Here is a 24,132-nt window from a genome sequence, read left to right as displayed (position 1 = left end):
CATGAGACGAGGAATAGCAACATAATTTTCTACAGCTAGGATCATCGAATCTGAGAAAGTTTCCGACTCCCCCTAATACCGCAAAACCTCGCCTACAAGCATATAGAGTGTTTTGATGAAAGCAAAATTAATACGACACATCCGAAAATATGCCAATATTACAATATAGATTGGTCTTACAATAATACTTGTTTGTATAAGCTTGTATCGGTTATTTATTTGCTCAAACTCCATAATGTTATAATCCTGTCGATGAATAGCTTCTGGATTAATTTAGCTTTCACCAAAAGCACTATATGTGCTTGTAGACGACTAGACGAGGTTTTACGGTATTGCAATATTATTTAATCTTATCGCCAGTTTAAAAAGTCCCTGTTCAATTTGTTATTGTGAAACGAACAAAACGAACAAATCAAGCAAACATGGCCACCACAGTGTTGCGCAATTTACCTCGCTTGTCTCACCCCACTCAGGTGTATTGGAGAGCTGCGTTAGGAGATATTAGAGAGCTTGCTATTTCCAAACGTACATATCATACGCCCGGGCATCTATTCAAAATAACTCTTTACAATAATTTGTAAGTAAATGCACATAGGAACTTCGAATAGCCACCAACACATTTGACTGATTTTTATGTAAAACTGATGATAACAAATCATGGATCTGAAAATGTTTATTTTACGTTTGTTGGATTTCTCTTGATCATTGCAACACTCTATACATTTATAGCTGCACAGACTATTTTAAAAGCGAACAATATATTCGAAATAATTTTGCGAACATTTGTGATATTTATTTTTTACAGTTGGCACTAATGTCCTTCCGTATTATTAAACGAACTCAAAATGACCATTCAAAATTAACGTGATCGTCCGAGATTTATTATAGCAGTGGGGGGGGGGATCATTTTTAATGGCTGTAATTATTAGAAGTGCCAAACATATTCTGCTGAGATATTGATTATTTTTAAAAGGAAAAGGGACAAAAAACAACAAACAAAACAAAAAACAACAACAACAACAACATAAAACAACAACAACAACAAAACAAAAAACATTCGGTATAAATTTGCTTGTGAGAAAGTAGATGTAACATATTAAGATTATGAAGCTGATACACTATAACTTTGGCTATTTTATCTGAATGCATTTGGAATTGTAATTTTATATAGAAAACTAATACGTTGACTGGAGTATATTAAAACATAGATTTTCAATCTTTGATTAAAATGAGACAACGATCTAATCCAAATATAGGAATGGTAAAACCTTATTACATCAACGCCGCCTCAAGCGCCGGTGTTGAAACACAAAAATAACTGGCCCAGGCAAAAATACAAAACGTGTTGAGGAAATTTCTACTACACTATAAATCGATTGTTGAACCCAAATGTTTGAACGAGAAAATCTCGTCAACCTAGTAACCTAGTTTGCAGAATTGGGCATTTGAATAAAAATAGTTTTTAAAAAATTGGCCTATTGAACAATTATTGCACTCTTCTTTTATTTCTGTACTTTGATTTATTATAGCTCTTCCGGGGGGGGTCGACTTTGAAAGTGGCGGGGATGTGCGGACAGCTAGGGTCTTTCGGTGAGAACCTAGACACCGAAAAAAGGGGGCTCTTTCAATGAGAAGGCCCAAAAAAATGGGGTCTTTCCGTGAGGCTGGGGAAAATCTTAGTATAAAAGAAGGGGACATTTAGTGAGACTGGAAATAATTGGGGTCAAAATATCGGCACAAAGTTAACAAAATTTTGAAAATTTTGAAGAAAAATAATGAAAAGCAGGGTAATTCAGTGAAAGATTATCAGACAATTTCCCAAAATATTCGAAAAAAAGGGGTCTTTTGGTGACAGGAAAGCAAAAAGGGGGTCATCATCGGGTGGAGAGGGAGTTGAAAATGGGGGTCAATGTGGCCGCACATCCCCGTCACCCATTTTTAGTGAGACCCCCGGAGCTCTGAGTGTTCTTCGTTATCATTTTCTGATGCGACTGAGAAAATTACTCTTTTGTCAGGAGTAACACTCTTCTTTTTATTGTCCATTTTACAGGCCATGCGGCAAAATGATGAAAGCTCTGTAAAAGATTAAGCCAACAGCTAATTAAGGAATATTAATGTTGTTAGGATCAAATACTATATGATTTTTTTTTCAATATGAGCGTCGGCGGCCATCTTGGACTTTTTCATGTAAAACCCGATGACTCTGAGCAAATGAAGCATAATTACCGTATATGAAATGAGCATGACCATTAAATTAGTCGAAAACAAACACCAAATCGCGTTCAGGAAAATTGAAAGATTCAGAAGATACGCACCACGCAAATATGAAATTGTCAATAATGGCATCACAGCTGCGCCATCTTGGATTTCATGCTAAAGATGACTAATGAAAAACCAGAGAAGATGTTATTACATCTTCTCTGGAAAAAACCAACACAGAATTAAGGGATCTAAAATGAGCGTTTATTGCGTTTCGACAGTATTTTTTGTGGGACATGAGAGCACCTCAGACCTATCGAATTGCATTCTGAATACGAAGCATGTCTTTCTGATATCAAATAATTTTCATTTTTTGAAAATCACAATATCATAAAAATTTTATGAAAAATTATAAAATTTGATATTTTTCAAATTTTGATATATAACAGTCCTCGAAGTAAATTATATAAATCTAATGACATATTCTTAAAGTGTATGTAGCAGGGAGGAAAAGCCGACGGTCAATTGAAAATTTTGACCTTTCATATTGAAGATATGGTTTTTTTCCCAAAAAGACCTAATTTTATTTGGTGTTTTGGGAAAAAAAATCCATATCTTCAATACGAAATGTCAACATTTTCAATTGATCGTCGACTTTTCATCCCACCTACATACACTTTAAGTATAAATCATCAGATTTATAAAGTTTACTTCAAGTACCGGTACTGTTAAATATCAAAAATATCAATTTTAATGATTTGCCATAAAATGTGTATTAAATTGCGAATTTCAAAAATCAAAATTATTTGATATCAGAATGACATTCTTCGTATTCAGAATGCAATTCGATATGTCTGATGTGCTCTAATGTCCCATAATAAATACTGTCCAAACGTTCATACCCCAGCCCTTAATATACCTTCTCATGAAAATGAATAAAATAATATATTATCATATCTTTATATTGAAATGTTCAAAAGTGATTTCCCCATAGCTCCTCCTTCTTCGAAAGCAGACTATAAGGAGTGTTCTTCATTTCCATGACAGCCACTTTGGAGAACCAAATTTCGCCGTCAAATCCCAGTGTCAAATCTTCCTGCTGCAAGGGACCCCAAGATATGACCCTATTAACATGATGACGAGAATAGTTCTTTCACCCGTGTTTCCATATACCATTTTGTTGATGGGTTCGCTAATCGAGACAAGAAGGTTCTAAGTGAACTTTTTTCTAAACACTACTACTACCCAAGAATTTTTAAACATTTATGCAGCCGTCAAAAACCTACCCTCCTCAAGCCATTCACCTTGATTCACCCTTCAAAAATTATTTTTAGGCAAAGATTCACTTTCTGGCTTAAAATTTAATTCAAGATTCACCACAAGAAAAAAATTATTAGGTCAAGATTCACCTGATCTGTGAGTACTGGTTCTATGTAAAAGCATATATAACACTCCACACGAGCGTTTAGTCAAAGATTCACTTTTGCAATTAGTTGTTTGGTTGAAGATTCACAGCATCTGTAAACTCATTGGGTCAAGATTCACCCTATAGTTTTTTCATGTAAGTTTAAGATTAGACTGGGGATTAGACGCAATTTCACCAACGACTTGGTGAAGTCTTAATTGAGGAGGGTAGGGTCAAGATTCCCTTTGACGGCTGCATTAACTGTAAGATTGCGTGTGGCGATATCGGGTTTGCAAATCTTTGTGTATCGGCTCGCCAACAACAGTAAGCTGGCACATGTTATAAGAAATAACCATGAACAAGAATAAATGTCACTTCGGTTGAACGAAAACATTAATAGAAATTTCATTGAATTCTATATGATACTAATATTGATATATATCGTTACTACAAACGAACATATACAATTTGATCTTTTAATGCGATATTTGTATAATAGGACTATTTTAAGTGGAATAGGCTACTGAGGGATATAATTTATTTAAAAAGGTACTTTCTGATGATTTTTACAAATATGAAGGCGATTATTCAAAGTCTTGTTTTTGGTCGATACAAAGTATATGACTGTAAAACTTTTTGTCAGATCGTGACAAAGATGAAAATCAAGTGTTTAAAATGATATTTTATGATGTTAGATCGACACTGAAAATATTATAGATGATGTAAATATTTGTTGCTAGCATGCTATGAGCACTTTAGAATCATTGAAACTCACATGGTTGACTTCGTTGACACTTGCATTTTTTCTGCTTTGGCTGTAAACATTTAAATCACCGACCCCAAATCCACAAAAAGTTGTGTTAAAGTCCCGAGGTGAAAGTATAAAACGTTAATGCCCAACAAAAGGACGGTCCGATTGAAAGAGGAAAATCACATTATTTCGGTTCACTTTATGAAGTGAAACTGTTTAGAAAATACTAATAAGGACCATCACCCCTTCCCTGGTTATGGGCCTGATACTAAATGATTTTTACCTCGCAGAAAACAGCTGAAAACTCTTAGGCCTAATCAACAAAATTGTGTAAAAACAATAAAAGTGATTAATTATACAACACAAAAATCAAGAAATGGTTCTTTTTTTTCTCCAGCATGATGAGCAGCAAACTTTTTAGACCTACGAATTTTATTTCAGGGAAAAAGAAAATTTGCGCCCGGTAAGGGACTCGAACCCTTGGCCCTCAGATTAAAAGTCTGATGCTCTACCGACTGAGCTAACCGGGCTCAGGTGATCCCAACCAATTTGAACATGTTTATTAAAGGGGAAGCGTACATGGTTGTGCAATGATTAAATCATGGCGGCTGTTGGTTGTGATGTAATCAGCTGTACGTTGCTAGGCACAACTAGGCCCTATAATAAGAATTATTTGATAAAGTAAAAAATACATGAACATGTGCATTAATTGCAAACATCACCATAGTGAAACATCACATAAAAGTTCAAAGTCCATAAGTTCAGTTTTCATTAATGATTATTTTAAGGAATCGGATAACAACATTTGCACAATATTTTTTGTGAGACCTGAGAGCATCTAGAAGACACCCTTAAATACCCGAATGTTAATTGATTTCCCTGTCCACATTTGAGAAATCCTCCCCACCTGCGTCTCCCATGCACCTCTTATCCTTTCCGGGTTGATTTTTGTGTTGTATATACAACACAAAAATCAAGAAATGGTTCGCTGGGGAAAATAGGCTGAGGATAATTTTTTTCTCCAGCATGATGAGCAGCAAACTTTTTAGACCTACGAATTTTATTTCAGGGAAAAAGAAAATTTGCGCCCGGTAAGGGACTCGAACCCTTGGCCCTCAGATTAAAAGTCTGATGCTCTACCGACTGAGCTAACCGGGCTCAGGTGATCCCCACCAATTTGAACATGATTATTAAAGGGGAAGCGTATGGTTGTGCAATGATTAAATCATGGCGGCTGTTGGTTGTGATGTAATCAGCTGTACGTTGCTAGGCACAACTAGGCCCTATAATAAGAATTATTTGATAAAGTAAAAAATACATGAACATGTGCATTAATTGCAAACATCACCATAGTGAAACATCACATAAAAGTTCAAAGTCCATAAGTTCAGTTTTCATTAATGATTTTTTTAAGGAATCGAATATCAACATTTGCACAATATTTTTTTGTGGGACCTGAGAGCATCTAGATTAGAAGACACCCTAAATACCCGAATGTTAATTGATTTCCCTGTCCACATTTGAGAAATCCTCCCCACATGCGTCTCCCATGCACCTCTTTTCCTTTCCGGGTCTGAAGGTAACAACAAGATCCCGTGTTTTGGTCAGAAAACTTTGCTATCCGCAAATGATTCACGGTATTGATAAACAAACCCAATTCTGTCTATTAATTGTCAATATCAATTTGTCTGTAAACAAACGTGAACTACATTATACTAGCATATGACTAATGACGTAACTTGCAAATTAGCTCAAATTGTGTGTGTGCATGTATCATATCAATGATATATAATACTATATAATTACTCAGTAAAATGAAATTTGACTTACATTTCCTGAGGAAAGTGGACACCTGATAAAATCCAGAAATGCAGGGCTAAATAGTAGGCCTACAAGTCATGTAAGTTTCAAAATATATCGGTAGTGCAGTATGTTTTGGCCTGTATGAGGTCCCACTCAAATGTCCTGACCTCCTTTATATAGCATGTTTCAAGTTTCAAAAGCCAGGGTATAGGCAAGTGGCGTAGCCATGGGGGGGGGGGCAGATACCCCCTGTGAGAAGTCTTCTACCCCTCTTGCCCCAGGAGACAAGAGGGGTAGAACCCCTATATGGGATGATGGCCGCCCTGATGATGATTTAAGGTTTTTACACACCCGTGGCGTTAGTCAAAATTCGCCCCTTAAAGGTTGCTTTGCCACCCGTCCCCTCCACTCTGAAAAAGTTCTGGCTACGCCACTACTAGGGTAGGTAGTTTAGTTATCTTGACACCCTACTATTGCACCATGTGAATATAAATTCATCCAACAGTCTTGGTTAATCACTGATTTATATTTATGATTTTAAAAAGTGGACTCAAAATGAAATGAAAACATACCAGAAACAAAACAATTTCAGCTCTTCTCGAGCTATCGTCGTCTTTTTAGTTGCCAAAATGCGCATGTTAAAGATAACATCATGGAGGTATATAAATAAATGGAGAATGATCCAGCCAAGCCTCTTTTGTACTACGTTGGTTATGACCAATTATTGTTGAATAGGCAATTTCAGGTTTATATTGATTATGCTAAGCTGATTACATTGTGAAGTCTGTTTCACTGGCCATTGATTTCAATGGGGTAAAATGAAGTTTAGGCCTATACTTATTGGAAAGTGCTCATGTTTCATAAAATTTTGATATCAAAATCTCATTTTCGCCAAAAATTGAGTGCTTAAATTGCATTAAGAAATCAGTCTTTTTGAAAAAAGAAACACCTTATCTGTTGTCATCTTGTGACTCCCTACATTTTGGTCATGAAAAATTGAATTATGACTTTTTTTTTTTTTTATTTATGACCCCCCGTATATTTGAAACCTCTCCCTCAAAAGAAAATTATAGCCTCCTAATAATATTAATAATCATTTAGGCCTAAATACTGATAATTATTTATTATACAATGAGAAGTTTAATGATGATGATTTAGGCGGCCTATACGATTTCATGACAATACAGAATTAAAAGTTTAAAAACAATAACATGACATATCCGTCATGGGCATGGCACTCAATCAATTTGACCCGAAGCTTCAACCAAAATCACGATTATCATACACTAAACTATGAGAAACTGTTTAAACAAAGTATGTAGGGCCTATACATTCCGTAGGCCTATATCAATTTCTCTCTAGAAAAGATTGTCTGATCATCACTTTTGCTTGAATTCCGAAGTACTTCCGGTAAATTTTGCTCGCTCGTAACTCAAATGGCCCAAATTGGCCCAACATAATTTTTTTCACAATCGGAAGGTAAAAACGTTTTGCTTTCATTTGCACTATATTTGAACTCCCTCAGACCCCTTAAAAGCTTAATATATGAACATGAAAACTAAGTACATTTGTCAAGTTACGGCACAACTAGTGTAGAAAACAGTTTCATAACTTGAGAACAGAACATCCGAATTTCTTCGGGTTTTCGCACGATCATACATTGAAACTATAAGCTATCAAAACTGGTGACTTTGAACTAGCTGATTGACTAGCTGACGTCATTATACAGTCTCTTTTACAAGGCTTCCGGTACGGGTCAATGTAGGGTCAATTCCTATGAGTAAATTTTGGGAGTGACAATCAATGAACCATGGTAGAGGCTCATAACCATCGTGGATTTCAATAGCTTGGCTGAAGTGGCTGGTCAATTCAAGTTTGGTGACTCATTGAATAGAGGTAACGGGATAATCTTCACTTAGGAGATTAGAATTCTGGCGATCATTCTCCATTTATTTATATACCTCCATGATAACATGAACAGTAAAACTCGTATGAAAAGTTAACGTTTACATTTTATAATCAATTGATTTTGAAGCTTCTATTCTCTATGCAACGGAGGGAAGTGATGTCTAGAGGGAAGTGATGTCTATTGACCACTTTACATGTCGTTTCGAAACAGGTGATATTCATATCAAAATATGACAATCATGAATACTGATTTTTTTCAAGTGATCTTACTGTTTTGGAAGTTTTAACCTCCAAAACAATAAGATCACTTGAAAAACCAGTTTGTATCGCTTTACCGATTACCTGAAGCAATACCGTAAAATGGGGTAACTTCGGTCAGCGGGGTAACTTTGGTCGGTCAAATATATTTTTTTAAATGGTCATATTTTCGTACAGCAATATTTGTTTTTAGTCATATTTGGTGTCAATTTGTTAAGAAATATGTTTGGAAGAAATAATAGTCGCTCATGTGTAATTTCCTTGAAATTTACGAAAAAGCGGGATTTTGACCAAAAATCAGCATTTTTTACATTTTTTCAGAAAAATAAAATCGATATTTGTGAGCAAGGATGTGTGTTTGATTCATTTTGCAAGGTTTCAAATGTCACAAAAAACAATAACTTGCTCATATTCAGCGAAGATCAATTTTTTTGATTTTTTTCCTTCATGGAATGTAATACTGTGACCAAAGTTGCCCCAAAGGCGGGGTAACTTTGGTCAGGTCATTTTTAACCCCTAGGGCACCCTTACAAAATTATTTAAAAATCTTTTTCAACTTCAAGGTGTAGAAGGGAACCCTAATGTCACAAAAAGAGTTAATTAGAAATATACTTGGTTTTGTTTGGAAGCAGTGGTTTAAAAACTCTGAAAAGTGCCCAAAGTTACCCCATTTTACGGTACCGGGCATAATGCCTGGAATAGGATACATTCACTCTTATAAATATTATACTCAAGTTGAGTAAAAGGTCACAAATTGAGTAAAAAATTACTCAAATTGAGTAAATAATACCCAACATTGAGCTCATATTAATAAATAAATACCCTCAATGTTGGGTACTATTTTATCAATATGAGCTCAATGTTGGGTATCATTTTGTTGAGTTGTGACCTTTTTACTCAAGTTGAGTAACTTGAGTTAAATATGTTTAAGAGTGTTCTGGTCATGCTCGGCCCACGATGTTTCAGTTGTATAATATACAATAGTATTTTATGCATATTATTATGAGTTTGTTTTACCGAATTTCAGAACTGGCTGTCATTGAACGAAACTATTAATACATGAATTTCAGTATGTAGGCCTATAATGTATTTTTCACTTCAGGAAGATGGAAGCAATATAGTTGGTAAAACAAGTAAGTACCACTTTGAGCAGGAGCCAATAACACATTGAATCAATATTTTAAGTTTTATTGCAGTCCTTCATTTTAAACAATATTAGGCATGATCACACGGGAGCTTACCTCCGTGTTACCGTAACACGGAGGTAGTGCAAGGTCATGACTTAACACGGATACTTGTCCACACGGTCCTTCCTCGTGGTCTTTAACTCTAAGCACCCCGTGTTAGCTGCACGGCTCGGTCTTTGCTTCGTGGTAAATATAGGAATTTCCTGGAAGTTATAGGGTCGTTTGCTATTATACTGCAAGTACACTGTAAAAGCCGATGGCTCTTAGTTTCAGGGCAATGTCCTACACGTGTTTTTTAGCTGTTATTTTCTTCTCCACTCAATTTCTTTATCTTTCAGCTCTTCCGTTTCTTCTTTTAACCAGTTTAATGGGTTTTGTTTTTTGTTGTTGTTGTTTTTTTTTTTTTTTTTTTTTTTTTGTTTTTGTGTGGTGCTTTCTTTCATCATGTTCATTCTCGGTGAGAAACGGAGATAAATTATTGTGAATTTATTGCTAAAGAAATTTAAAATACTGCGAACCTGTAAGTGTTGTATCCATAAGGTCAAGCTTACCCCCGAATCTTGTTCATACGGGCGCTAACACGGAACGATCGCTTCGTGTTAGCGCGCTACCACAGAGATTTCTCTGAGGTAAATCTTCCGTGTTAAGCTTCGAGGTAGTTAACACGATACTTGTTCAGACGGGCGCTAACACGAAGCTACCTCAGAGGTAGCTTCGTGTTAGCTTAACACGAACTTACCCCTAAGCCCGTGACTCTGATTTTAGTTTTAGGTGAATTTTGCTCAGCTCTCTATATAAAAGTGTTAGAAGATACTATCCAGCACGTGAATTGACAAGTGTCATATTGTCATATTCTGACGTTTGACAAATTTCAGTCAGAAAGCACGTATCATCACCTTGTTGCAGAACTCACCTGAACTTGAACCGTTTACGGTGTTTACATGGTTTAAAATAATTTGATTGCTACAAGTAGGTCTACAACGTATTATAATGGACTTCCCCCTCTACAAAATGCCCCTTTCAAGAATATCTAACTAATGTCTTGTAAGTTGTATATTTGTCTGTACTCATTTATATGTATTTTTCTTGCATGAAAAATAAAAATCCTATTGTTTTTAATAATTTCTTACTTCTCGCTCCCGAAACTGTATAAGGCTAGGAATAGTGAGGGTTAACCCAGAGAAAGCGAATACGGGGTGCGGTGACTCCTGAAAAGACAACAAAGCTGAGAAAGCAAATCCTAATGTTACCAAATATGAAATATATTATCACTATGGATCCCAATCTTTCGGCGCAGTTCACTAGTCTCGATAAACTTGCACACTCATAACATGACCTCATGGGGTACACAAACTCATACTCCACAACTTTGGGTCAATTTTTCCAGCTCTCTCATGACTGGTGGATTGGATTCATTGAGCTGTGTCATTGGAAGTTCGACTATTTTGGCCTAAAACTAAATTTTCTCACTCAATATGGAATTGTCACGTAACAGTGTTATGATAGATATATGGTGATGGACGCAGTGCTTAGCCTCTAAACTTGCTAAAGATAACAAGGGCTTGAGGGATTTACATGGATCACAATGGCCTCATCCCAACGCCATAGTTCAATAACCTCAATTAAACAATCATAGAGCAAAATTAGACCTCAAGTTGCGGAGTATGAGTTTGTATACCCCAAATCTTCAAAGGTCATTCAGTGAAGTGCAACTGTATTGGGGTTAAAGAAATGTGCCCTGACAGATGAGCATATTGTGGATCCTAGTGTTATAATTGTACTGTTTATGGGGAGGTATCAGGAAGGTTCTAAAATTGAATTTGAACGTGATCATTGCCTAAACATAAAAAAGAATGTATGTTATATAGGGCATATAAACATATCAAAAAAAGTAACTGACCCCCTTAAATAATGACCATTATTCAAAAACGGGTGATTGTGTTACAAATCTGTAAAATGCGTTGGAAGCAGAATTTATTTCTGCACATTTTGACACCTCATTTGTAGCATTTGACTAGATATTGACGTCACAGCGTACATTTAGATCAATGTAACCCAAGATCTGAAAGTTGCAGTAAATTCTATTGATTTTTCATTCAGTGTAATGGAAGGAAATCTGTGTAATGATATCTGAGTGTTTTTGTATTGTAAAAATTTGTATGTAAGTGCAACTTTCAAATCTGGACCTTACTACATTAAATTGACCAGTGTTTTATTGTTTTCTGGGCTATCGTATCAAATGAGGTGTCAAAATGCGCAGAAATAAATTATACGTCCAACGCATTTTACAGATTTGTAACACAGCCCCTTTTTGAATAATGGCCATTATTTAAGGGGGGTTAGTTACTTTTTTTGAGATGTTTATTTGGCATACAATAACCATTTGTCTTGTCGATGTTTAGTCTTGCTCTAATCGACTATAAACATGGCGCTATATCGATGTTAGAACTTACTATGCTGCAGAATTGTGGAAATAGCCCGGCGAAAGAGTCAGTAAAATGTACAATTTGTAATAAACATGCTGAAAAGTATGAAGTTCTATTAATTTGGCGAGAGATTTAATACCAATCGCATTATAAGAATTTAGGTACAAAATAAACTACCAAATCAACAAAAACGGTAATTGGTTAAGGAGTCGTAAAATGTGGTTAACGTTGCCGGGAAAATGAACTTTTAAGGAAACAATAATTCGAAATTTGTCAAAAAATACTATATAATTGAACCCTTAATAGATTATACCGTATAACCTTTAGGACATTCTTTAGATACAATTAAACTGTTGCAAAAAACACAATCAAAGAAAAATTATACTTTGCATTGTATTTTTCGTAAAATAAACAGCGAAGTGAAAAGTAGGACGAAGGTCAGTGAAATTAGTTTTCTTTTTTCACACCATCAATACCTTCTCACCCGTTTGACCTAGTAACTGACCGAAAGATAGAATTGCCCAAATAACGCACAACTTTGTTCCTTAGCAATTTGCAAAATTGCTAAGGTCTGTTTCTGTCAAGTTACAAGACGGCAGACCTGCCGTCTTGTTATGTCAGGCGGATTTATCCGCCTGATATACTGTGAAGCTCCTAAATCTTCTTCTTTCTTTCTTTCTTTCTTTCTTTCTTCTTTAGTAGAACCAAAATTGCTACTAGTGCCAGACGCTTGGACCAATGTTGACCAAACTTGGCCACAAGAAGCACTGACCCAAGCTTAATATAACTTCTACACAGATAGGGGTCAAAGGTCATGTAAGGGTTATTAGGGGTCATTTTGTGAAAATCTTTAAAATGCTACTACTCCTTTAAATGACATGCTATGACCACCAAACATGGTCAGCAAGAACCGCTGGCTCAAGCTTCAAATAAGTTGTACCACAGATTGGGGTCAAAGTTCATGTAAGGCTTAATAGGGTCATTTTGTGACAATATTTGCGTGAAATGTAATGAAGCAGCTATCATTAGAGGCAGCAACCTTGTGCAGGGAAACAGCTATTTGATAACAAGAGATAAGCATATAGTTTCGTTGCATGCTTGGGCATGTCTACTGGTGTGGTTTTAAGTTTCCAGGAAAATTAACAGTAAATATTGTGCTGCTATTTTGATAATAAGATGTAAGAGTTGTTAGGTTTGGAAATTATGCTGTCCCATGATGCATTTATGAAAATACACACTAAAGGTTTGGAAATGATGCTATCCCATGATGCATTTATGAAAATACACACTAAAGGTATGTGATAAATGCTATATAGTTGCTTGTGCGGTGGGGATGGTGGTCAAATTATATTCCTTCCCATGATGCATTTATGAAAATCTATACATACACACTAAGGCTATATGGTAAATGCTATATAGCAATAATGGTGAATACCAGTACTCGGGTTTGTGGGGGGGCGGGCAAATTTTGAAATTTGTCCGATTGGGCTAAAACTTATATATAATAATCATAAAGGGATCATGAAACATCAGCTATGGTCATCCAAGGTCAAATATTACAGCTGCTCCGATGGGGCAGTAACTCTGGGGAAATGATCCCTGACACGTGGGGAGTATGTAACCGCAAAGGTCATGTGAGGTCAAAGGTCAGGTCAACTTTAAAGTTGCTCCGATAGTGCTGTAACTTCGGGAAAATGATCCCTGACAATTGACCTTTTCGGTAAATCCCATAACCCTTTGCGAGTACACCTGAGAACTCGTCATTTGACGTCACGCCGACTTGCAATGCGCAGTAACGATGTTCGATAAACGATGTGAGCATCGGCGCGGAGCGGCGTGACGCAGAATGACGAGTTCTTAGGTGTACTCGCAAAGGCTTATGGGATTTACCGAAAAGGTCAATTGGGGAGTATGAAACCACAAAGGTCATGCGAGGTCAAAGGTCAGGTCAAATTTAAAGTTGCTCCGATCGGGCTGTAACTTGGAAACAATGATCCCTGACAATTGGGGAGTATGAAACCGCAAAGGTCATGTGAGGTCAAAGGTCAGGTCAAATTTAAAGTTGCTCTGATAGGGCTGTAACTTCGGGAAAATGATCCCTGACAATTGGAGAGTATGAAACCACAAAGGTCATGCGAGGTCAAAGGTCAGGTCAAATTTACAGTTGCTCCGATCGAGCTGTAACTTGGAAAAACTGATCCCTGACAATTGGGGAGTATAAAACCGCAAAGGTCATGTGAGGTCAAAGGTCAGGTCAAATTTAAAGTTGCTCTGATAGGGCTGTAACTTCGGGAAAATGATCCCTGACAATTGGGGAGTATGAAACCACAAAGGTCATGCGAGGTCAAAGGTCAGGTCAAATTTAAAGTTGCTTCGATTGGGCTGTAACTTAGGGAAAATGATCCCCGACACTTGGGGAGTATGAAACCATAAAGATCATCTGAGGTCAAAGGTCAGGTCAAATTAAATATTGCTCCGATCAGGCTGTAACAACTTGCGGAAATGATCCCTGACACTTGGGGAGTATAAAACCGTAAAGGTCATCCAAGGTTACAGGACAGGAACGGTCAAATGAGGTCAAATGTTAAAATATGCCCGATTGGGCTTAAATGTGATGCAAATTATCCTTGATTTGAGATAGCATGAGTAGTCAACTCACGTTTACCCGAGGTCAAAGGTCAAATGAGGTCAATCAGAAGTCATCGCCTGACATTCGTGGCTCGTGAGCCACAGTAGCTCTAGTTCTGTTTCTTACTGGTTCTTTCTTTACCTAGCCGGGACACCGGCTAGGTCTTGAAATGCTACCGGATCTTTCTTTCTTCTGGCAACAAATTTCAAAATGCTTCTTCCTTACATGTTACATCCTACAATGACGTCACTTGCACATATGCATCGTCTATATCCAGTGTCTATAGGGTGTTCACAGATTTGGGGTCAAAGGTCATTAAGGGGTCATTTCCGGTATAAAACCAAATATCTTCAAAATGCTTCTTCTTCCACAAATTACATGTGATGGTGACATGCTTAGATCATGTGACTTGACTTTGGTCGGTGTCTATAGGGTGTTCACAGATAAGGGGTCAAAGGTCATTAAGGGGGTCATTTTCGGTTTTAAGCTAAATAACTTCAAGAATTTTTATCTCCATAATTAAGCATAGTAGATTTTTTAAATTTAAACTGTAACTAGATCTGGTTACAGATCTGGACCTAGCCGGGGCCGGAAATGCCAGTCTTAACTTAAAGTTTGACCTTTGACCGGCTATTATGGACATCTCACACCATTAATGGTGCATCACTGTAGCATGTAGGGGCTTTACCGTCTTCCATATGCTGAGATACAGCTACTTTTCCGTAATTTTAAACATTTTTTGCAAATTTGACGTTTTGACCTCCTTAATGACCTTTGATCCCAATATAAAAAGAACCTGATATAGACCGAGAAAATGCATTGTTACAGTTTAAATTTAAAAAAATTACTATGCTTAGTTATGGAGATAAAAATTCTTGAAGTTATTTAGCTTCAAACCGGAAATGACGTCTAAATGACCTTTGACCTAAATAATAAAAATACCGTGCATACATCGAGTAACACCTATGCATATATGAAGTTAATGTCACTCTGGTCTGGTTACGTTTTGAGATAAAAATAAATGAACATATTTGATGATTTTTGTTTTTTGACCGGAAGCGACACCTTAATGACCTTTGACCCCAAAACTGTTGACACCCCAAAGACCCTGGTTAGTAGCAATGCATGTGTGCTAATGACAATACTCTGCTATGTAATTTGTAAAAACAGTGATTTTTTGAATATTTTTAGCTTTCAGACCGGAAATGACCCCTTTAATGACCTTTGACCCCTTATCTGTGAACACCCTATAGACACCGTCTGAAGTCAATTCACATGACCTAAGCATGTCACCATCACATGTAATTTGTGGAAGAAGAAGCATTTTGAAGATATTTGGTTTTATACCGGAAATGACCCCTTAATGACCTTTGACCCCAAATCTGTGAACACCATATAGACACTGAATATAGACGATGCATATGTGCAAGTGACGTCATTGTAGGATGTAACATGTAGGTGAAGAAGCATTTTGAAAAATGTTGCCAGAAGAAGAAAGAAGAAAGAAAGATCCGATAGCATCACAAGACCTAGCCGGTGTCCCGGCTAGGTAACAATGCATTTTCTCGGTGTATATGAGGGTTTTTTTATATTGGGGTCAAAGGTCATTAAGGAGGTCAAAACGTCAAATTTGCAAAAAAATATTTAAAATTACGGAAAAGTAGCTGTATCTCAGCCTATGGAAGACGGATAAAGCCCCTACATGCTACAGTGATGCACCATTAATGGTGTGAGATGTCCATAATAGCCGGTCAAATGTCAAACTTTAAGTTAAGACTGGCATTTCCGGCCCCGGCTAGGTCCAGATCTGTAACCAGATCTAGTTCTTTACCTAGCCGGGACACCGGCTAGGTCTTGAAATGCTACCGGATCTTTACCTAGCCGGGACACCGGCTAGGTCTTGTGATGCTATCGGATCTTTCTTCTTCTTCTTCTTCTTTCTTCTGGCAACACATTTCAAAATGCTTCTTCTCCTACATGTTACATCCTACAATGACGTCACTTGCACATATGCATCGGCTATATCCAGTGTCTATAGGATATTCACAAATTTGGGGTCAAAGGTCATTATGGGGTCATTTCCGGTATAAAACCAAATATCTTCAAAATGCTTCTTCTCCTACATGTTACATCCTACAATGACGTCACTTACACATATGCATCGGCTATATCCAGTGCCAATAAACTATTCACAGAATTTGGGTCAAAGGTCATTAAGGGGGTCATTTCGGGTCTGAAAGCTAAAATATTCAAAAAATCACTGTTTTTACCAATTACATAGCAGAGTGCTGTCATTAGCACACATGCATTGTTACCAACCAGGGTCTTTGGGGTGTCTACAGTTTTGGGGTCAAAGGTCATTAAGGGGTCGCTTCCGGTCAAAACCAAAATCATCAAATATGTTCTTTTTTTTTTATCTCAAAACGTAACCAGACCAGAGTTGCATAAACTTCATATATGCATTAGTGTTACCCGATGTGTGCATGGTATTTTTATTTTTTGGTCAAAGGTCATTTAGACGTCATTTCCGGTTTTAAGCTAAATAACTTCAAGAATTTTTATCTCCATAATTAAGCATAGCAGATTTTTATAATTTAAACTGTAACAATGCATTTTCGTGGTGTATGTGAGGTTTTTTTTGTATTGGGGTCAAAGGTCTTTAAGGAGGTCAAAACGTCAAATTTGCAAAAAAATGTTTAAAATTACGAAAAAGTAGCTATATCTCAGCCTATGGAAGACGGATAAAGCCCCTACATGCTACAGTGATGCACCATTATTGGTATGAGATGTCCATCAACTTTACGACTGGCATTTCCGGCTCCGGCTAGGTCCAGATCTGTAACCAGATCTAGTTCTTTACCTAGCCGGGACACCGGCTAGGTCTTGTGATGCTATCGGATCTTTCTTCTTTCTTCTTCTTTCTTCTTCTTCTGGCAACAAATTTCAAAATGCTTCTTCTCTTACATGTTACATCCTACAATGACGTCACTTGCCCATATGCATCGGCTATATCCAGTGTCTATATGGTGTTCACAGATTTGGGGTCAAAGGTCATTAAGGGGTCATTTCCGGTATAAAACCAAATATGTTCAAAATGCTTCTTCTTCCACAAATTACATGTGATGGTAACATGCTTAGGACATGTGATTTGACTTTGAACGATGTCTATAGGGTGTTCACAGATAAGGGGTCAAAGGTCATTAAAGGGTCATTTCCGGTCTGAAAGCTAAAAATATTCAAAAAATCACTGTTTTTACAAAATACATAGCAGAGTGTTGTCATTAGCACACGTGCATTGCTACTAACCAGGGTCTTTGGGGTGTCTACAGTTTTGGGGTCAAAGGTCATTAAGGGGTCACTTCCGGTCAAAACCAAAAATCGTCAAATATGTTCATTTTTTAAATCTCAAAACGTAACCAGACCAGAGTGACATAAACTTCATATATGCATTAGTGTTACTCGATGTATGCACGGTATTTTTGTTATTTTGGTCAAAGGTCATTTAGACGTCATTTCCGGTTTGAAGCTAAATAACTTCAAGAATTTTTATCTCCATAACTAAGCAGAGTAGATTTTTTTATTTAAACTGTAACAATGCATTTTCTCGGTGTATATGAGGTTTTTTTATATTGGGGTCAAAGGTCATTAAGAAGGTCAAAACATCAAATTTGCAAACAAATGTTTAAAATTACGGAAAAGTAGCTGTATCTCAGCCTATGGAAGACGGATAAAGCCCCTACATGCTACAGTGATGCACCATTAATGGTCTGAGATGTCCATAATAGCCGGTCAAAGGTCAAACTTTAAGACTGGCATTTCCGGCCCCGGCTAGGTCCAGATCTGTAGCCAGATCTAGTTCTTCTTTCTTTCTTCTTTCTGGCAACACATTTCAAAATGCTTCTTCTCTTACATGTTACATCGTACAATGACGTCACTTGCACATATGCATTGTCTATATCCAGTGTCTATAGGGTGTTCACAGATTTGGGGTCAAAGGTCATTAAGGGGTCATTTCCGGTATAAAACCAAATATCTTCAAAATGCTTCTTCTTCCACAAATTACATGTGATGGTGACATGCTTAGGTCATGTGACTTGACTTTGGTTGGTGTCTATAGGGTGTTCACATATAAGGGGTCAAAGGTCATTAAGGGGGTCATTTCCGGTCAGAATGCTAAAAATATTCAAAAAATCACTGTCTTTACAAATTACATAGCAGAGTGTTGTCATTAGCACACATGCATTGCTACTAACCAGGGTCTTAAGGGTGTCTACAGTTTTGGGGTCAAAGGTCATTAAGGGTCGCTTCCGGTCAAAAACCAAAATCATCAAATATGTTAATTTTTTATATCTCAAAACGTGACCAGACCAGAGTGATATAAACTTCATATGTGCATTAGTGTTACCCGATGTATGCACGGTATTTTTTATTTTTTTGGTCAAAGGTCATTTAGACGTCATTTCCGGTTTTAAGCTAAATAACTTCAAGAGTTTTTTTCTCCATAACTAAGCATAGTAGATTTTTGTATTTTAAACTGTAACAATGCATTTTCTCGGTGTATATAAGGTTTTTTTTATATTGGGGTCAAAGGTCATTAAGGAGGTCAAAACGTCAAATTTGCAAAAAAAATGTTTAAAATTACGGAAAAGTAGCTGTATCTCAGCCTGTGGAAGACGGATAAAGCCCCTACATGCTACAGTGATGCACCATTATGTGAGATGTCCATAATAGCCGGTCAAAGGTCAAACTTTAAGTTAAGACTGGCATTTCCGGCCCTGGCTAGGTCCAGATCTGTAACCAGATCTAGTTACCTAGCCGGGACACCGGCTAGGACTTGTGATGCTATCGGATCTTTACACAGCCGTGACGTTAGTCACGGCTGTGTCTTTTTTCTTACAGGTTCTTTCTTCTTTCTTCTTTCTTTCTTCTTCTTTCTGCCGACCACTTCATTTGCTCTAGCACTTACATGCTTACACCGATTTTGACCTAACTTGGTCATAACCATCATTGACCATGCCCCTACATGTCATATGAAACTCGTGGGGTCAAAGGTCACGCAGGGGTCATAGGGTCAAAACGTGATTTCAACTCAAAATGCTTCTTCTCTCACAGATTACATAGGACGGTGACACCACTTGCACACATGAATTGTTATTATCCCGTGTCTATGGGGTCCTCACAGATTTGGGGTCAAAGGTCATTAAAGGGTCACTTCCGGTATAAAACGAAAAATCTTCAAAAATTTTTATTTGCTAAGAAAAACATAGGACAGTAACGGTATGTTCACACATAAATTGTAGTTACCCTGTGTATATGTGGTATTTTTTATTTAGGGTCAAAGGTCATTAAGGGCCACTTCCGGTATAAAACGAAATACCTTTAAAATGCTTCTTCTTCTCCGACAAATTACGTAGGACAGTGTCAGCACTTGCACACATGCATTGTTATTACCCAGTGTCTATGGGGTCCTCACAGATTTGGGGTCAAAGGTCATTAAGGGGTCACTTCCGGTATAAAACGAAAAACCTTCAAAAATTTTTATTTGCTAAGAAAAACATAGGACAGTAACGGTATGTTCACACATACATTGTAGTTACCCTGTGTATATGTGGTATTTTTTTATTAAGTGTCAAAGGTCATTAAGGGGCCACTTCCGGTACAAAACGAAATACCTTTTAAATGCTTCTTCTCCCACAAATTACGTAGGACAGTAACACCACTTGCATACATGCATTGTTATTACCCAGTGTCTATGGGGTCCTCACAGATTTGGGGTCAAAGGTCATTAAGGGGTCACTTCCGGTATAAAACGAAAAACCTTCAATTTTTTTTATTTGCTAAGAAAAACATAGGACAGTAACGGTATGTTCACACATGAATTATGGGTACCCAATTCATATGTGGTATTTTTTTATTTGGGGTCAAATGTCATTAAGGGGTCACTTCCGGTCTGAGACGAAAACCTTCAAAATGCCCCTTCTGCCACAAGTAACATAGCAAAGTGGTGCCACATGCACCCATGCATTGACATTAGCCAATGTCTTTGGCCGTTTTCATATATTTTGTGGTCAAAGGTCATTAGGGGTAACAACACGGCTGTGTTCGTGGGTTAGACCACAGCTTAGTATAGTTCTTCTTCTTTCTTCTTCTGGCAACAAATTTCAAAATGCTTCTTCTCCTACATGTTACATCCTACAATGACGTCACTTGCACATATGCATCGGCTATATCCAGTGTCTATAGGATATTCACAAATTTGGGGTCAAAGGTCATTAAGGGTCATTTCCGGTATAAAACCAAATATCTTCAAAATGCTTCTTCTCCTACATGTTACATCCTACAATGACGTCACTTGCACATATGCATCACCTATATCCAGTGCCTATAAATTATTCACAGAATTTGGGTCAAAGGTCATTAAGGGGTCATTTCCGGTCTGAAAGCTAAAAATATTCAAAAATCACTGTTTTTACAAATTACATAGCAAAGTGTTGTCATTAGCACACATGCATTGCTACCAACCAGGGTCTTTGGGGTGTCTACAGTTTTGGGGTCAAAGGTCATTAAGGGGTCGTTTCCGGTCAAAAACCAAAAATCATCAAATATGTTCATTTTTTTAAAACTCAAAACGTAACCAAACCAGAGTGACATAAACTTCATATATGCATTAGTGTTACCCGATGTATGCACAGTATTTAAGTTAGGCGTGCAGCCTAACTTATTTCTTTCTTGCCATTTCTTTCTTCTTTCTTCTTTCTTTCTCACAATTTGCTACTTCTGCCACATCCTTGATCGGATTTCGACCAAACTCAGTCACAAGCAGTATTGGGTAGCTGGCTACAAAAGTTATGGGTTGTTTAACGTCAAAGGTCATCCAGGGGTCACTGGGTCAAAAGGTCATTTTAACCGAAAATGCTCCAATTGAGCTGAAATTTAAATGCAATGATCCTTGTGACATTCTAAACATGTTTAAAATATTTTAAAATTTATTTAAGGTCATTAAGGGGTCATAAAGGGGTCAAAGGTCAAGTTTTTGAAAATGCTCCAATTGAGCTGAAATTTAAATGCAATGATCCTTATGACATTCTTAACATTTTAAAAATATTTTAAAATTCATTTAAGGTCATTAAGGGGTCATAAAGGGGTCAAAGGTCAAGTTTTTCAAAATGCTCCTATTGAGCTGAAATTTAAATGCAATTATCCTTATGACATTCTTAACATTTGAAAAATATTCTAAAATTCATTTAAGGTCATTAAGGGGTCAAAGGTCAAGTTAAAAAAAAACAGCTTTCTACGATCAAGGTATAGGCCTATATTAAAAAGGCAATTAATGAAACAGTCTTATTAATATTAATCCTATCCAGCACAGTATTGCTGCTTGATCAGATCGTCACAGTCATCCGCCTAACTTACCTCGTGCCCTTGCAAAGGGCACAGTTGCTCTAGTTTTATTTTAGTTCTTTCTTTCTTCTGGCAACACGTGACATTTCGCCCTAGCTCTGTTATGCTTTGACCGATTTTGACCATACTTGGTCACAAACACCACTGACCATGTCCCCACATGTGACATGATATTGAACTCCATTTGACCTTTGACCTGCTCACAATGGCAAAAACTTTGGTCGGTGTCTATAGATTGTTCACAGATAAGGGTCAAAGGTCATTAAGGGGTCATTTCCGGTCTGAAAGCTAAAAATATTCAAAAAATCACTGTTTTTACAAATTACATAGCAGAGTGTTGTCATTAACATACATGCATTACTACTAACCAGGGTCTTTGGGGTGCCTACAGTTTCGGGGTCAAAGGTCATTAAGGGGTCGCTTCCGGTCAAAAACCAAAAATCATCAAATATGTTCATTTTTTTTTATCTCAAAACGTAACCAGACCAGAGTGACATAAACTGTATATATGCATTAGTGTTACTCGAGGTATGCACGGTATTTTTATTTTTTTGGTCAAATGTCATTTAGACGTCATTTCCGGTTTTAAGCTAAATAACTTCAAGAATTTTTATCTCCATAACTAAGCATAGTAGATTTTTTTATTTAAACTGTAACAATGCATTTTCTCGGTGTATATAAGGTTTTTTTTATATTGGGGTTAAAGGTCATTAAGGAGGTCAAAACGTCAAATTTGCAAAAAAAATGTTTAAAACTACGGAAAGGTAGCTGTATATCAGTCTATGGAAGACGGATAAAGCCTCTACATGCTGCAGTGATGCACCATTAATGGTGTGAGATGTCCATAATAGCCTTGACCCAAAAAGTCAAAGTGTAAGGTCAAAGTTCAAAAAGTTGAAAAGCCATATACAAGTTCCGATTGAGCTGGAAATCACCAGAAATGTTCCTTATGGCATCCTAAGAATAATGCAAGTTCAGTTAACCACATCCGCGACACAGGGGTCAAGTTATAGGGGTCAAAGGTCAAAAATTTTAATCGATCGACATGCTTGGATGAAGCTGAAAATTAATATAAATGTTCCTTGTGACACTCTGAACACAAGAAAAATACATTTAATGACATTTGTGACCCAGGGTATGGGTCAAAGGTTATCTAAGGTCATTTCTGACACACGGTAAAATGTTTAAAATTGCGGATGACATGCTACAGTGATGCACCATTGATGGTGCATGGTGGGGATGTCTATAATAAGCCATCTGACCTTCATGCCGTCTTGTGTTTGTTGTCTGCGGACAACTAGTTAAGTTAGGCGTGCAGCCTAACTTATTTCTTTCTTGCCATTTCTTTCTTTCTTTCTTTCTTTCTTCTTTCTCACAATTTGCTACTACTCCCACATCCTTGATCGGATTTCAACCAAACTCAGTCACAAGCAGTATTGGGTAGCTGGCTACAAAAGTTATCTGTTGTTTAAATTCAGAGGTCATCCAAGGGGTCACAAGGGTCAAAAAAGGTCATTTGAACCGAAAATACTCCAATTGAGCTGAAATTTATATGCAATGATCCTTATGACATTCTAAACATGTTTAAAATATTTTAAAATTTATTTAAGGTCATTAAGGGGTCATAAAGGGGTCAAAAGTCAAGTTTTTCAAAATGCTCCAATTAATCTGAAATTTAAATGCAATGATCTTTATGACATTCTAAACATTTAAAAAATATTTTAAAATTCATTTAAGGTCATTAAGGGGTCATAAAGGGGTCAAAGGTCAAGTTTTTCAAAATGCTCCAATTGAGCTGAAATTTATATGCAATGATCCTTATGACATTTTAAACATTTTAAAAACATTTTAAGATTTATTTAAGGTCATTAAGGGGTCATAAAGGGGTCAAAGGTCAAGTTTTCAAAATGCTTCAATTGAGCTGAAATTTAAATGCAATGATCCTTATGACATTCTTATCATGTTTTGAATATTTTAAAATTCATTTAAGGTCATTAAGGGGGTAATACAGAGGTGAAAGGTAAAGTTTTCAAAATGCCAGCTTTCCACGATCAAGGTATATTAAAACGGCAATTAATGAAACAGTCTTATTAAAATTGATACTATCCAGCACAGTGTTGCTGCTTGATCAGATCGTCACAGTCATCCGCCTAACTTACCTCGTG

The 24,132-nt window shown here is 36.9% G+C and overlaps 2 non-coding genes across 2 annotated transcripts; both read right to left on the bottom strand.

Annotated features, from left to right (window-relative positions):
* Positions 1-4,812: 4,812 nt before the first annotated feature.
* Positions 4,813-4,885, bottom strand: Trnak-uuu (transfer RNA lysine (anticodon UUU)). The gene has a single exon. It is a non-coding gene; the product is annotated as a tRNA-Lys (tRNA).
* A 555-nt stretch (positions 4,886-5,440) lies between these two features.
* Positions 5,441-5,513, bottom strand: Trnak-uuu (transfer RNA lysine (anticodon UUU)). The gene has a single exon. It is a non-coding gene; the product is annotated as a tRNA-Lys (tRNA).
* Between the last annotated feature and the right edge of the window lie 18,619 nt (positions 5,514-24,132).

The sequence above is a fragment of the Amphiura filiformis genome, chromosome 7 (assembly GCF_039555335.1).
Source record: "Amphiura filiformis chromosome 7, Afil_fr2py, whole genome shotgun sequence".
NCBI lineage: Eukaryota > Metazoa > Echinodermata > Ophiuroidea > Amphilepidida > Amphiuridae > Amphiura > Amphiura filiformis.
Note: the sequence above shows the minus strand (reverse complement) of the source record. Positions and strands in the feature narration are given on the sequence as shown.